Raw genomic sequence first — 16,733 nt, 5'->3', positions numbered from 1 at the left:
TAAGCAGCTCAAAAATAAAAATATGTATGAGGCAGCAGTGATGCACGCTGGGCGGTCTACAACCAGACGTGGCTGAAGGACCCACTCCACAGCATGAGCTGCACTCACAGAGCCCTTGCAGACAGCTGTGAACACTGCTGCTAGGGAAAAGCAAGCTACAGTGGTGGTTTATATATTGAGAAAAAGAACCGAAAGAACCAGTGCATATACGTCCATAGATAAGTAGAAAAGTCACATATCTTTATTAGAGACACAGGTTAAAAATGGCACAGTGACATAACAAGGGTGACATAAAAAACAGCAGGACGATAAGTGCACAGTGTCCATATGAAAGAACATATTCAAAGTTGTACAGTAAAACGTCTGATAGTGAGACAGATATATGTCAAAAAATAGAAGAGTTACATAGTCCACCAAATATGTGAAATTATATTGAGAAACTGGCCAGTAAATAAGGGGTTAGGGGTATAGTCCCCAACTAATCCAACTAGCCAGAATCCAGACAAGTAATCAAGACTATAGTAACGCATCACATACCAGAGGATAGGACACTGGACACTCCGTGTTGCAAGAGCCCCGACGTACGTTTCGGAAGTAAAACTTCCTTCCTCAGGGTGTGTGTCCCATGGGCGCTGTGTGCGCTTTATATAGGGGTCCAGAAAAACCTAATGCTAATCAGGTGGGCAGACGATACACAGCCCCCCAACCTCCCAAGCTGCCTGGGCTAGCGCTGATATCACACGGGGCCCCGTGACGTCAGACGCCAGACCACAGGCAGATGGGGGTGGAGTGGAAGGCATGTCGACCCGCGCATGCGCAGTTGTGATTAAACAAACCGCGGCCATCTTTAAAAAGGGCACATGTGTGGGAAAACCACAAATCTGTTGTGAGACATACTAGATTTGCGAAAAATATGAAAACAATAATAGGGAGATATAAATCAGCACATGTAAGTACTGATTATAGACCCTAAATACATCCGCAATATAGGAATCTTAAACTAAATATAATATACAACGCATCAACCCGCACATGCGCAGATGTACATAAATAAACCGCGGCCAAAAGAGCACATGTGTGGGAAAACCACAAATCGTATAAAAAACATGCAAGATTGACAAAAATTGAGTGAAGACTACAGTAGGGAAATATAAATCAGCACATATGGGTACCAAATAAAGACCCTACATAAATCTACATTATGGAAATCAACAAGAGATCATCCTTATTATCAAACATGTAACCCCAAAGTTTAGACATATGACGCCTGTCAGATGAAATCTACAACATATGCCAATATATCATAATATTAAAAGAGTATTAAAAATAAAACAGGTAATCAATCCACTATTGCGGGCTAAATATGATATATGAAATATGATAAGAGACATATACAGTGCATCATAACTAAATAAGTCAAATAAGTAGGAAATAACAAACCGACGGTGAATATCCATCAATAGATCTTCTGATTAGTGCATAAATATACACAATAGAGAAATACATGTTTAATAAAGAATCCACAGCACGGTATGGAAGACATCTCATGTAGTGATCAAGTCCACAATGTCTTCATCTTGATTTGAAAGACAAAACATCAGGTTCATCAGGAGGACCGAATAAACAGCAACACAGCCACAGCAGAGTGCCACAAATCACACTAGAATAAAAACAAGAATTAAAACCAATGACACAACATATGCCACTCAAGGAACAACAGCTGAGGGGAAAAGAGGACAGAAACTATAAAAAAGGAGCAAATGAAAGACATTCATTAAGGCCATAAGGGTGGACCGTTTTTAATTTCCATATCCACTTGGCTTCCAATTGACCTAGCCTCTTAGAGAGATCCCCACCCCGGATATCAATTCTCAGAGCATCAATACCACGCACTTTTAATAAAGTGGAGTCACAATTGTGATGATCTTTAAAATGTCTGGGAATAGTCCTCAGGGTGGAGACGTCCATGTGACCATGTGCAGCCTGTATCCCCAACACATGCTCTCTGACCCTTACCTTTAGTTGACGTGTGGTTAAACCCACATAAATAAGGCCACAAGGGCATGTGGCATAATACACAACATATCTGGTTGTGCATGTAATGCGTTGCTTAATGGTGAAAGTTTGATCACCACGAGAATTGCTAAAATCAATGCAACGCACGATGTTGGGGCAGGCTACACAATGGCCACATGGAACACACCCGACCCTGGGATTGAAGTCATCTAGAAATGAGGGCTTAGGACCGCTAGCATAGTGGCTTCTAACTAAATGATCCCTTAGATTTTTTGCCCGTCGGAATGCCATAGATGGTCTCTCAGAAATAAATTTATTAATGACCGGGTCAATACGAAGGATAGGCCATGCCTTTGAAAGGGCAGAACGGACAGCAACAGATCTAGAATTAAAGGTGGTGACAAACCTTACCATCTGTCTATCCCTCAGTACCTCAGATGTCCCGGATTTATATAATAAATCCTGTCTAGAGGTATGTTTGGCTCGATTAAATGCTCTCTTAATAGATCTACGGCTATATCCCCGATCCAAGAAACGCTGACGCAACTCATCCGCACGGTGAAAAAAAGTTTCCTCCGTAGAGCAAATACGACGTAGTCGTAAAAACTGTCCAATTGGGACTGCTTTAATAACATGCTCCGGATGTGCTGATGTAGCGGTGGTTTTTCTGAAGATATCCGTCTGTAACAACCCAACAAAACGTGGCGACATCTCTTTATTATGGGTAAGGGAATTCTTGATGCTTATATATATGACTTCTATTGCTAACACTGTTTGAGGGACTATACTAGGATGTTCCCCCCTTTTTTATTGAGTGTGTCTCTATTTGCATTTCTTTTTTACTTACGTTTACATTAATGCTTAATAGATGGCACTTACTGTTGTTAGCATTATGGGTATTGCTTTTTATATGGGAATTTCTGGCCCCTAGTCATTTACATATGTCTCCATGTCACAACTACGGTTGCATCACTATCTGCCTTTTACATGTGTAAAATATATATATTTTTTGTAATTGTATGTTTTGTCATTTGAGAAACTTTTTTATATTCAATAAAGTGAACTTTTTGCATAGATGACAAAATGCTTTATTATTTTCTTTGAAAAAACTTTTTTCTTTGGGAGGGAACTCAAACTCTCATTTTTTCTTGATGATGTGCTATTGGACAGAGCGTGTCCCTAAAATCATTTAAATTATGGTATTATTGTATATCCACATCCCTGGCTATGTATTTATATTTTATAAGTGGTGGTTTATGTAGCCTGGGTTAAGCACTATATGTTTTGTGGAATCGCTATTTCTAACTGTCCCTCACAGTCTTCAACAGCAGCCTGTCCCTAACTGAAATCACAGCAGAGTGACCAGAAATGGCGGCAGCGGTGGCTTTTATAGTGCATCATGACATCATTTCAGCAGCCAATCACAGCCATGCCAATAGTTAACATGCCTACATGCCTAACAGGATGTGCCCACACTTCTGAGGATTCCCATTGGCTGAATCAAAGCGAGCAGGCTGATAGCATTATGGGAGCTTCCAATTCCGGTATCCGATATGAAAAAAGTATCGGAAGTCAGTATCGGAATTCCGATACAGTGAATATCGACCGATACCCGATACTTGCGGTATCGGAAAGCTCAACACTAGTCCTTACCAGTGACTCGGCACGCCTCAGTGCACGTGCTCCACAGCCAGCATTTATAGCGGCGTTCGCGGCAGTGACGCCGCGCGTTCAGTGGGCCTAGAAGGACTCTAACCCCGTGTCCTTGGGGTAGAGTTCTGTGGCCATACACTGTGCGCTCTGTTAGCCGAGATCTGTGAGCACAAACAGGCTCCGACGTTTATGTTCAGCGGTAGTGCGGCTCTGTGAAGCAACAGAGTCCGCCCCTGAACACTCTGTGTGGCGATAACCTGCGTGTGTTCTTATAGTATACCGCCATATAGCATCCACTATTGCTGAGCAGCAGGTTACCACCCCTGCACGGTGGACCCCGGGCTGCGAACGCACCTTATTACCTTCTTTATTATTTGGTGTGTTCCGCCAGCCCTAACAATATATTACTGCATACAGTATAATGTGCACCATATATTACTTCATACAGTATAATGGGCACCATATATTACTTCATACAGTATAATAGTCCCCATATATAACTTCATACAGCATAATGGGCACCATATACAGTGGGGCAAAAAAGTATTTAGTCAGTCAGCAATAGTGCAAGTTCCACCACTTAAAAAGATGAGAGGCGTCTGTAATTTACATCATAGGTAGACCTCAACTATGGGAGACAAACTGAGAAAAAAAAATCCAGAAAATCACATTGTCTGTTTTTTTTTCATTTTATTTGCATATTATGGTGGAAAATAAGTATTTCTGGCTCACACAGACCTGTAACTTCTTCTTTAAGAGTCTCCTCTTTCCTCCACTCATTACCTGTAGTAATGGCACCTGTTTAAACTTGTTATCAGTATAAAAAGACACCTGTGCACGCCCTCAAACAGTCTGACTCCAAACTCCACTATGGTGAAGACCAAAGAGCTGTCAAAGGACACCAGAAACAAAATTGTAGCCCTGCACCAGGCTGGGAAGACTGAATCTGCAATAGCCAACCAGCTTGGAGTGAAGAAATCAACTGTGGGAGCAATAATTAGAAAATGGAAGACATACAAGACCACTGATAATCTCCCTCGATCTGGTGCACCACGCAAAATCCCACCCCGTGGGGTCAGAATGATCACAAGAACGGTGAGCAAAAATCCCAGAACCACGCGGGGGGACCTAGTGAATGAACTGCAGAGAGCTGGGACCAATGTAACAAGGCCTACCATAAGTAACACACTACGCCACCATGGACTCAGATCCTGCAGTGCCAGACATGTCCCACTGCTTAAGCCTGTACATGTCTGGGCCCGTTTGAAGTTTGCTAGAGAGCATTTGGATGATCCAGAGGAGTTTTGGGAGAATGTCCTATGGTCTGATGAAACCAAACTGGAACTGTTTGGTAGAAACACAACTTGTCGTGTTTGGAGGAAAAAGAATACTGAGTTGCATCCATCAAACACCATACCTACTGTAAAGCATGGTGGTGGAAACATCATGCTTTGGGGCTGTTTCTCTGCAAAGGGGCCAGGACGACTGATCCGGGTACATGAAAGAATGTATGGGGCCATGTATCGCGAGATTTTGAGTGCAAACCTCCTTCCATCAGCAAGGGCATTGAAGATGAAACGTGGCTGGGTCTTTCAACATGACAATGATCCAAAGCACACCGCCAGGGCAATGAAGGAGTGGCTTCGTAAGAAGCATTTCAAGGTCCTGGAGTGGCCTAGCCAGTCTCCAGATCTCAACCCTATAGAAAACCTTTGGAGGGAGTTGAAAGTCCGTGTTGCCAAGCGAAAAGCCAAAAACATCACTGCTCTAGAGGAGATCTGCATGGAGGAATGGGCCAACATACCAACAACAGTGTGTGGCAACCTTGTGAAGACTTACAGAAAACGTTTGACCTCTGTCATTGCCAACAAAGGATATATCACAAAGTATTGAGATGAAATTTTGTTTCTGACCAAATACTTATTTTCCACCATAATATGCAAATAAAATGAAAAAAAAACAGACAATGTGATTTTCTGGATTTTTTTTTCTCAGTTTGTCTCCCATAGTTGAGGTCTACCTATGATGTAAATTACAGATGCCTCTCATCTTTTTAAGTGGTGGAACTTGCACTATTGCTGACTGACTAAATGCTTTTTTGCCCCACTGTAATTCTCCCCTGTTACGTGTTACAGAACCACTCAGCACCCAGAATATGTTGTGCAGTTATATGTATGTATAATAGGTTCTATGTGAGATGCATGTCCCTAATGCATCAGCCCACAGGCTGCACCCCTGGGCAGAGGGGACACGATATTCTCCTTTTGTCCGCACTCCCCCCACCTTTGTAATTCCCACAGTAAACTTTGGCAGGCTCCGGCCACCTGCGGCTCTTGTAATGCATGTCTGGCCTGCCGCTTTTCTATTGGCCTGCCCTCTGTATCTGTGTGATATATTCTGTGTCCTGTGAGTAAAGTGTTGTCAGACTGGAAATACGTGGAGAAGCAGTGATCTTTTATATGCGCCCATGTAACCAAGGAATTTCAGCTAGCGTCATTCATTCAGACTCCAGCCAACGCAGAGCGGACCTCCGAAAACATGGGGTGGTACTGAAAGCGGTACCCCAGCTTGGTTAGACCCCGTTACACTGGTGGCAGACAGTGGGATTTGATACCCCTTCTACAGGAGGAAAGGAATGAATGGAAAATAAACTACCAGAAGTTAAAGAGGACTACATTAAAAGATCTGGTGGAAGCCCGAGGGTTGATCGCCAGCAACAAAACAAAAGCGGATTTGATAGCAGCCATCATGGAACACGACAGTGCAGTGCCCCCCAATGTGAATGTGGAGGAGACCGAATTCCAGAGGGAGGTAAAGAACAGACTGGCATTCTATGGCCTAAACCCTGCAGTAGAGATCATACGAGAGGTGATGGTTGATGTGCGTACTGATCTGAAGGAAAAGATGGCCGAGCGGACCAAAGTGGAGCTGGCCAAGAGGGAGATGGCAGAGCGGAGAGAGGAGAGTCAGTGAGCAGGGGGAGCTCTGGCCTTTGACCAGGTACCTTCAACAGTAAGCCACAAAAAGATCCAGTATAATGCCTTCCGACAGTTGGGGGAGGCAGAGGAAGACATTGATGGCTTTCTGCAGGACTTTGAGGGGCAGTGTGCCCCTTCATCAAGTGAAGCCGGAGGAACGGGTTCAGATTCTGGCCAGCAAGCTGACAGGCCGGGCAGCGGACGCCTATCGCACGGTACCTGATGAGGACTGTATGGACTATGAGCGGATCAAAGAAGTGGTCTTGGCCCGGTATGCGCTGACACCAGAGGCCTACCGCCAAAAGTTCCGCGGACTTATAAAACGCGTAACCGATACCCACGCTGAATGGGCCTGTAAATTACGGCGGTCACTGCTACAGTGGGTACAAGGGAGCCAAGCAACCACTAAGGAGGACGTCCTCCAGCTCTTCCTGTTAGAACGATTCTTTAATGGACTAAACCCCGAGACACAGGAATGGCTTCGGGACAGGCGGCCAACGACTCTTGAGGAAGCCGCTCATATGGCTGATGAACATCATGATGCCAGGAGGCCGCAGATGTCCGGATCAAAGGTGGTCACTAGGGGCCCTTCCATGGAACTGGAGGGCCCCAAACCACCGAAGATTGTAGGGGGACCAGCGAGAAACCCGGCCTACCACAGTCCCCCTGGGGCACGATGCCACACCTGTCGTCAGCTGGGCCATCTGCAAAGACAATGTCCCAACCGGACTCAGCATACCCAGTGGCCAAAGGCGGGAACAGCTAACTTCAGCCGGGCTGCTGTACACTGCTACCAAGGCAAAGCTGACCCGGCATTGGGGGCTACGACTAACCAAGGGGTGGAAGAGATGGAGGAAGTGCTGCATGAAGTAGACCCTGTGCAGGCAGCCCGGGCAGATAATCGACAACAGCATCGACAGGTCGTGTGGGTTAATGGGAAACGTATGCAGGGACTGAGATTCCGGGCAACTTTGACCCTTGTGAAGCCTCATCTCGTCCGGGACCAAGAGAAGACGGACCGGACAGTGGCAGTCCGTGTAGCAGGGGGAGCTATACATCGACTACCCACTGCCAGGATTCACCTGAACTGGGGAGTCGGGGATGGCCTTGTTGAGGTCGGCTTGATGGAGGATTTGCCTGCAGATGTCTTGCTGGGAAATGACTTGGGGCCCATGTTGTCTGCATTCTCGGTGTCCCCTCTGGCTGAGACCTATTCTCTGACCACCCGGAGACAAGCTCGAGCTGCGGAGGCGGAATCACACTCAGAGGAGGCCCAGGTAAGACATCCCAGCCCTGCACGTATTCCCATAGCCAGATGTTATGAGTTCATTTTCTCCTGCACCTCTGATGTCTGAGGGTGATCTGGATGGGAGGAACCTATCATCTGATCAGATAGAAGATGATTGGACATCCGGAATTACTGAGTGGATATAAGTCAGCCGACGCCCTGCAGGGTTGCTGGTGATCCTTTCAGCTCTGAGCTCTTGTATCCAGTTCAAGTTTCTGTCTGCTAAAAGCTAAGTGTTGCTCTGTTATTTTTCCTTGAGATATTGTCTACTTACATAGTGTTTGTTTTCAGCCTGCCCTGGTTTGGACGGGCTGAACTCCATTTTTGTCACTGATCAGTAGATCTTTTTGCTCTGTTTTCAGAATATACCTGAGTGCTGATATAGTGATTTTGAAGTCTAGTGACTTCAGGGCTCTTTTCTATCAGATGTGTTGGACATGATTTTGATAGGGTTTTTTGCGGATCGCAGCCAGCATCTTTTCTGTCCTGTCCTATCTAGTTAGTTGGGCCCCATCGTTTGCTCAGCCTGTCTTTCTGTCTGTGTTTGTGTTTTCATCTGTTTTCACCGACAATACATGTTGGGGGCTGTCTATTGCTTTGAGGTCTGCTCTGGGGCAGTTTAGATTTCCCCTTTCTTTCTTTAGGCTTATGTAGTCCTCCGGCTGTGACGAGGTGCCTAGGGCATCGTAGGAGCCCCCCACGGCTACTGTTAGTTGTGGTGTACAGGATTAGGGGGTCTGCAATCCGCTAGTTACCAACCTCTCTGGTTTTCTGGACTTAGCCTTTGTTTTTTGTTTTTTCCTCCTCCGGTGACTCAATCATAACAGCCAGACACATTTCTTGGGCCACCCCAGATGAATTTAAGAGGGAGTTACTTGAGGATCCTTCATTAGAGGGATATCGTGGGAAGGCACAGGAGGGGAGAGGAGTACTGGAAGGGGAACAGTTTGTATGGAAGCAGGGACTCCTCTACCGGATCACAGAGCAGCACCAAACAGGGACGAGCCCCACTATCAAACAATAGCTGGTAGTTCCCAAGAAGTATAGGCAGGAGTTACAGTGAATCTCTCATGATATACCCTTGGTCGGGCACTTCGGCGTCAGTCGCACCAGGCATCGTCTGACACAAATCTTCTTTTGGCCAGGGGTAATCTATGATGTTCGGCAGTACTGCCAGACCTGTGACAGTTGTCAGCACATTGGCAAGAGGGGGGATCTATGCAAGGCCAAATTACGCCGCCTCCCCATTGTGGAGGAACCATTTAGCCGAGTAGCGGTCGATTTGATAGGGCCGTTAGCCAAACCCAGTCCTTCCGGGAAAAAGTATATATTAACAGTGGTAGATTATGCCACACGGTATCCAGAGGCAGTTGCGTTACCTAACATACTGGCAGAGACGGTGGCGGCCGCCCTGCTCCAGGTTTTCTCACGGATTGGATTTCCCCAGGAGATTATCTCGGAACAGGGTACCCAGTTTACAGCAGAGGTGGCCAACCAACTGTGGAAGTTGTGCGGCGTAAAGTCCATTAGAAGCGCCCCGTACCACCCGCAAACCAATGGGTTGTGTGAACGCTTTAACGGGACATTAAAACAGCTCATTGGGACTTTTACCAGGACCTACAGGGATTGGGAGAAATTCTTGCCACACCTCCTGTTTGCCTATCGAGAGGTGCCCCAAGAATCCACGGGGTTCTCCCCGTTCGAGCTGGTATACGGGAGACGGGTAAGGGGACCCCTAGACTTAGTGCTGGAACACTGGGAAGGGGAGGGCCTCATAGAAGGGGTACCTATTGTACCCTATGTGCTGGAATTCCGGGACCGCCTACAGGAGCTGACCAAGGTTGTACGTGAGAACCTGCAAGCAACACAGCGGCGCCAGCGCGTATGGTACAATTGGAGGGCCAGAGAGCGCACTTTGGAAATAGGACAGAAGGTCCTGGTGTTAGAGCCCACTAAGCAGAATAAGTTTCAAGTTGCATGGCAGGGGCCCTACCAGGTAGTGGGGAAAATAGCCGACACAACCTATAATGTCGCCGATTGTGACGACCCCAGGGTTATCCGCATGTTCCACGTGAATATGCTGAAGCCCTACCGGGAGCGCCCTGAAAAGGTAGTGGCCATCTGTGCACCTGAAGCAGAGGATTTAGCCGGACTTCCCTTGCCGGATGTCTTAGGGGAAAGGGCTCAGTCTAAAACATGGGACCAGGTACACTTGGTTGAAGACCTAGGCCCCCGGGAGAGACAGCAGGCGGAGGCGTTGCTGCGACAGAGGACGTTTTCAGAGCGACCGGGGTACACTCGCATGGCACAACACAAGGTTGAGACCCAGGATCAGACCCCCCTGCGACAAAACCCCTTCCACGTCCCTGAGTCTGTACGAGAGGGGATGCGACAAGAGATACAAGAGATGTTGCGTTTAGGGGTCATTGAAGAGTCAGATAGTCCCTGGGCATCCCCCGTAGTGTTAGTGCCCAAGAAGGATGGGACTACACGGTTTTGTGTAGACTATCGTAAGCTCAATGAGAAAAGAGTGACGGATGCATACCCCATGCCGCGTGTGGATGAGTTGTTAGACCGGCTGGCGGGGGCAAAGTATTTGACCACCATCGATCTATGCAAAGGCAACTGGCAGATTCCCCTTAGTCCTGACACTATTCCCAAGTCGGCATTTGTCACCCCGTTCGGCTTATTCCAGTTTCGAGTTATGCCATTCGGGATGAAGAATGCCCCGGCAACCTTCCAAAGGCTGGCTGACCGGCTTCTGGTTGATCTCCAGGACTATGCTTGTGCCTACCTGGACGACATCGCCATCTACAGTGCGACATGGGAAGAGCATCTAAATCACCTAGAGACAGTATTGGACAGGATCCACCAGGCCGGAATCACCCTGAACCCAAACAAGTGTCACGTGGGCAAAGCAGAGGTTCAGTATTTAGGGCATTGGGTGGAAAGTGGGAAACAGTGACCAGAACCAGCCAAGATTGAGGCCATAGCCAAATGGCCCATCCCACGCACTAAAACCCAGGTCATGGCGTTTCTAGGGACAGCGGGGTATTACAGGAAATTAATTCCCAATTACAGCAGCGTAGCCAAGCCCCTCACTGATTTGACCTGTAAGAACCAACCCCGCCAGGTAACCTGGACCTCAGAGTGTGAGGAAGCCTTCCGCCAACTAAAGGACGCCCTCACCAATACCCCTGTATTGGCCGCACCCGATCCAACTAAACGTTTCCTTGTTCACACAGACGCTTCTATGTTTGGATTGGGGGCAGTACTGAGCCAAGTCGGGCCAGACGGCCAAGAACACCCGGTAGCTTACCTGAGTCGGAAACTACTGCCCCGTGAAGTAAGCTATGCGGCCATCGAGAAGGAGTGCCTGGTGGTAGTATGGGCACTCAAGAAGTTGCAACCATATTTGTATGGATGACAGTTTTCCCTCCTAACAGACCATAATCCCCTAGTCTGGCTTAATCGGGTCTCCAGAGACAACGCCAGATTGCTGCGGTGGAGTTTAGCCCTACAACCTCTGGACTTCACCATCCACCACAGACCCCGCAAACAAAATGGTAACGCTGATGGACTAATTCGACAAACGGAACTTGTACCAACCCCATAAACTTCGGTCATCCCCAAACCAATCCGTTGAGGATCAGACTGTGTATGCCGATCGCGTCGCTGAAAAGGGGAGCCGTGTTACGTGTTACAGAACCACTCAGCACCCAGAATATGTTGTGCAGTTATATGTATGTATAATAGGTTCTATGTGAGATGCATGTCCCTAATGCATCAGCCCACAGGCTGCGCCCCTGGGCAGAGGGGACACGATATTCTCCTTTTGTCCGTTTGTCCGCCCTCTCCCCACCTTTGTAATTCCCACAGTAAACTTCGGCAGGCTCCGGCCACCTGCGGCTTTTGTAATGCATGTCTGGCCTGCCGCTTTTCTATTGGCCTGCCCTCTGTATCTGTGTGGTATATTCTGTGTCCTGTGAGTAAAGTGTTGTCAGACTGGAAATATGTGGAGAAGCAGTGATCTTTTATATGCGCCCATGTAACCAAGGAATTTCAGCCAGCGTCATTCATTCAGACTCCAGCCAACGCAGAGCGGACCTCCGAAAACACGGGGTGGTACTGAAAGAGGTACCCCAGCTTGGTTAGACCCCGTTACACCCCAAACCCCGCTGCTCTGGTCTCCTCAGTGTATTCTGATCCTCCGCACTGCTTGGCACAGGGACATCATTAACTGTACGTATATAATTGTCCACTTGGACTGATAATAATAGTGATTTGTTTGTACTCTGTCTGGGGCTGGCCCACTTTTTGGGGGTGCTGAGGGCATATGATTATACACCAGTAAAAAGTTTGAGAGGCTCAATATGACCAGTGCCACCTAGTTTCGTACCCTTCTTATTTTACTGGTACTGTGGGCACACTGACTGGTACTGAGGAAAAGAAAGCAAGAACAGAGAGAAAAAAAACAGAGAGAAGGAAAGAAAGAACAAAGAGAGAAAGAAAGGGGAAAGAAAGAAAGACGAGAGAGAGAGAAAGAAAGAGGAGAAAGAAAGAGAGAAGAAAGAAGGAAAGAAACAGAGAGAAAGAGCCAAGAGAGAGAAAAAAGAAATATTAGAGAGAGAAAGAAACAGAGAAAGATTGTACACATGCGGCTTTGCTCCATATACCTTGTACACTCGCAGTTCCGCTCCGTACACATGTGCGACTCTGCTCCTTACACCTCGCACACGTGCTGCTCAGCTCTGTACACATCTCTGCTCCGTACACGTGCGGCTCTGCTCCGTGCACCTTGTACACACGCCCGGCTCCGCTCCGTGCACCTCGTACACACGCACGGCTCCGCTCCGTGCACCTCGTACACACACACGGCTCCACTCCGTGCACCTCGTGTGAGCTGTGATACGAGTGAGCTGTGTGTGTGTGATACTTGTGAGCTGGGTGTGTGATACGTGTGAGCTGTGTGTGTGATACGTGTGAGCTGTGTGTGTGTGTGATACGTGTGGGCTGGGTGTGTGATACGTGTGAGCTGTTTGTGTGATACGTGTGAGCTGTGTGTGATACGTGTGAGCTGTGTGTGTGATACGTGTGAGCTGTGTGTGTGATACGTGTATCACACACAGCTCACACGTATCACACACCCAGCTCACATGTATCACACACCCAGTTCACATGTATCACACACCCAGCTCACACGTATCACACACAGCTCACACGTATCACACACACAGCTCACACGTATCTCACACAGCTCACACACCCAGCTCACATGTATCACACACACATAGCTCACACGTATCACACACACAGCTCACACGTATCACACACACAGCTCACACGTATCTCACACAGCTCACACGTATCACACACAGCTCACACATACCACACACACACAGCTCACACGTATCACACACACACACAGCTCTCACGTATCACACACACACAGCTCACACGTATCACACACACACAGCTCACACGTATCTCACACAGCTCACACGTATCTCACACAGCTCACACGTATCACACACAGCTCAAACGTATCACACACAGCTCACACATACCACACACACACAGCTCACACGTATCACACACACACACAGCTCACACGTATCACACACACACAGCTCACACGTATCACACACACACAGCTCACACGTATCACACACACAGCTCACACGTATCACACACACACACAGCTCACACGTATCACACCCAGCTCACATGTATCACACACACACACAGCTCACACGTATCACACACAGCTCACATGTATCACACACACAGCTCACACGTATCACACACAGCTCACATGTATCACACACACACAGCTCACACGTATCACACACTCTGTATCACAGCTCACACACACAAGTAGCTCACACAGCTCACGCTCACACAAGTAACCTACACACATATATCACACAGCTCACGCTCACACACAGCTCACACATATCACACACACATGTATCACACAACTCCCACACAGCTCACACACGCATGTATCACACAACACACACGCATGTATCACACAGCTCACACACGCATGTATCACAACTCACGCACACAAGTAGCTCACTCACGATGATAGACAGCAGTCCTGCATAAGCCAAGTGTGACGAACAGCCCACCGCTGCTCATCAATATGTGAGCAACATATGACGTGACGAACAGAGGTCCCCCTGCCCCCAAAAGGCGACAGACAGCAGACCCTGTGTCACCACTATGTCACAATCCCACCACTGACACGGGTGTATCAGCGGACGGAGGGACGCGACACACTGCCGGCACATGGCTATCACAGGCACAGTAGGGGCTTATCTTAGTTATCCCACCACTGGCACCATGTGACAAAGATATCCAGCAAGCTAATCTCGCTCTAACAATTTGCCGCAGGTGGGTATTTTGGGGTGCCCCACCACTGCTATCAATCTTCTACGAACTGCAGGGATTTATATCCCACTTTCTCAGTTCCACTTTGGAACTCGCAGCTCTCCGGCACCCCCTTTCCTCAGGTCAGTCAGGGAACTGCACCTAGGATAATTAGTCGCCGGATGGGCTGCTTGTTGTGCAAGGGCAATTAGGCTACCGCAGCGAGGGAATTATCAATGCTGTGGCCGCAGCCCCCCTTCAGCAATATAAGACCCTCCTGTCCTGCCAACTAGCCTAATCAATCGCACACATCATGCTGCCACCATCCACGGTTTACTTAATCAAAGAGTTAATTAAGAGGGTCTGCGGCAAACCCCTTGATTTAGTAGCGATTATCTACAAGAGGCGTTTAGTTCTTTTCTTAGAGCATGAAGACAGACTGAATAATTTTATCATTTATTCCCCGAAAAAGTAGGGCAGTAGTTGTACAGATAAAAGTTGCTATAAAATTGAGACACAAAATATGTACAGTAGAAGTATAAAATAATGGGGATTAAAATACAGAAAGTAACACTCACATGTGCGTGGATATCAGGCAGAACATGCGGCTTGAAGGGGGAGTGACCAGACGTCCCAAGACATTGGGGTAGGTCTGTTCAGCATCAAAACTCGGCTCCAACTAACTGGGATATCATAGGGATGGCTATAGACTAGGGTCTGTGTGACATCACGGAAGGGGCGGTCTGGAGAAGTCCCACCTCTCTCTCTTGGATTTAGAATCAAACTACAAAACTTAGAATACCCATATCTAAATGATAAAAACCCGTACCGACCCACATGGGGCATCATTGTTTGTGATTCACCGAATAGAATCCAAAAATACCAAACATGCCATGACTGAAACATTCTATTTGGGTGCAATCCATATCTCAGGTTCTGGTGATCTGAGAACTTTGCAAGAGGTAATGTAGGGAAGCTGGGATCGTGCAGATCACAGAAATATTTGTTTCGTTTTCTGTTGTGATCGGAGCCTGCGCTAGGCCTATTTTTAATATCTCTCATATTGTTCCCAGCACATTTCCAGATAACAAAGAATTTCCTGTTTTGTGCAGGCAGGGGGGAAGGGGGGGGATGAGAAGAATTCTGCACTGTGGCTTCAGGTTTCAAGTTTCACAGTTCTCCACACATAACGACACTGGTGTGTGTGAAGAGAAGGGGGGTTTGCGAGGGGCTGCTGCGAAGCTGACAGGCTACTTTCTCATACAATGGAGGATTTCTAGAAAGTTCCAACAGACATCATATTTTGCAGACATGGTATATCACACCTCCCCCCTTTAGAGGGCGCTACGGAAGAATTACCTCTCGGTAATCGGCCATGCGCACCTCAGCGGGTTCGCCCCGGCGGGACAACCCATTGGCATTGCCGTTTTCACTGCCCTTCCTGTGTTTTACAGTAAAGTCGTACTGTTGAAGGGCAAGGCTCCAGCGGAGCAACCTTCCATTGGTTCCGGACACTGTGTGCAACCAGCTCAGAGGGTTGTGGTCGGTTACCACCATGAAGGCGCACCCGTACAGGTAGGGCTGCAAAAGTTGCAGTGTCCACACCATGGCCAGACACTCCTTCTCGATGGTTGAGTATGCCACTTCCCTTGGCAAGAGTTTCCGGCTCAGGTACAACACGGGGTGCTCCTGGTTCCCCGAGTCGACCTGGCTAAGCACAGCACCGAGGCCAAACTTGCTGGCGTCGGTCTGTGCCGGAAACGGGCGACTGCTGTCTACTGCTCTCAACACTGGAGAGCTGCACAGGGCTGATTTCAAAGCTTGGAAAGCCACCTCACAGTCATCTGTCCAGTTGACTGTTTGGGGTAGCCTCTGCTTGGTGAGGTCAGTCAAGGGTTTTGCAAGGGCGCTATAGTCCTGTACGAACCGCCTATAGTACCCTGCAGTGCCCAAGAAGGACTTCAACTGTTTCTTGGTCCTGGGGGTGGGCCAGGACACAATTGCGTCCACTTTTCCTGGCTTTGGACTCATGAAACCCCTGCCTACCCGGTGCCCCAGGTAGTGGACCTCGCGCATGCCCATCTGGCACTTTCCCGGCTTGATAGTCAGGCCTGCCTGGTGAAGACGCTTGAGCACCTCCTGGAGGTGCTGAAGGTGTTCCTCCCAGGTGGAACTGAAGATGGCGATGTCGTCTAAGTACGCCACTGCGTACTCCTCCAGTCCCCGAAGCAGGTGGTTGACCATCCGCTGGAAAGTGGCAGGGGCATTCTTCATGCCGAAGGGCATGACTGTGGACTCGTACAGTCCAAAGGGGGTGATAAAGGCGGATTTCTCCTGCGCCTCAGGGCTCAGGGGAATCTGCCAGTATCCCCGACTCAAATCCATGATGGATATGTACCTAGCTTTTGCCAGCCGCTCAAGCA

The 16,733-nt window shown here is 48.1% G+C and overlaps 1 long non-coding RNA gene across 2 annotated transcripts in view; it reads right to left on the bottom strand.

Annotated features, from left to right (window-relative positions):
* Window positions 1–219: 219 nt before the first annotated feature.
* The window catches only part of LOC141052967 (uncharacterized), a 44,949-nt gene continuing 28,435 nt past the window's right edge, over window positions 220–16,733 (bottom strand). For both annotated transcript variants that reach the window (XR_012220940.1, XR_012220941.1), the window contains one exon: window positions 220–1,660. This is a non-coding gene — a long non-coding RNA (uncharacterized lncRNA). The remainder of the gene's footprint in view (window positions 1,661–16,733) is intronic.

Source organism: Dendrobates tinctorius, unplaced genomic scaffold (assembly GCF_039654945.1).
Source record: "Dendrobates tinctorius isolate UK_male_01 unplaced genomic scaffold, ASM3965494v1 ptg000164l, whole genome shotgun sequence".
Lineage (NCBI taxonomy): Eukaryota > Metazoa > Chordata > Amphibia > Anura > Dendrobatidae > Dendrobates > Dendrobates tinctorius.
The sequence above is the reverse complement of the archived record's forward strand: the minus strand, read 5'-3'. Positions and strand labels throughout refer to the sequence as shown.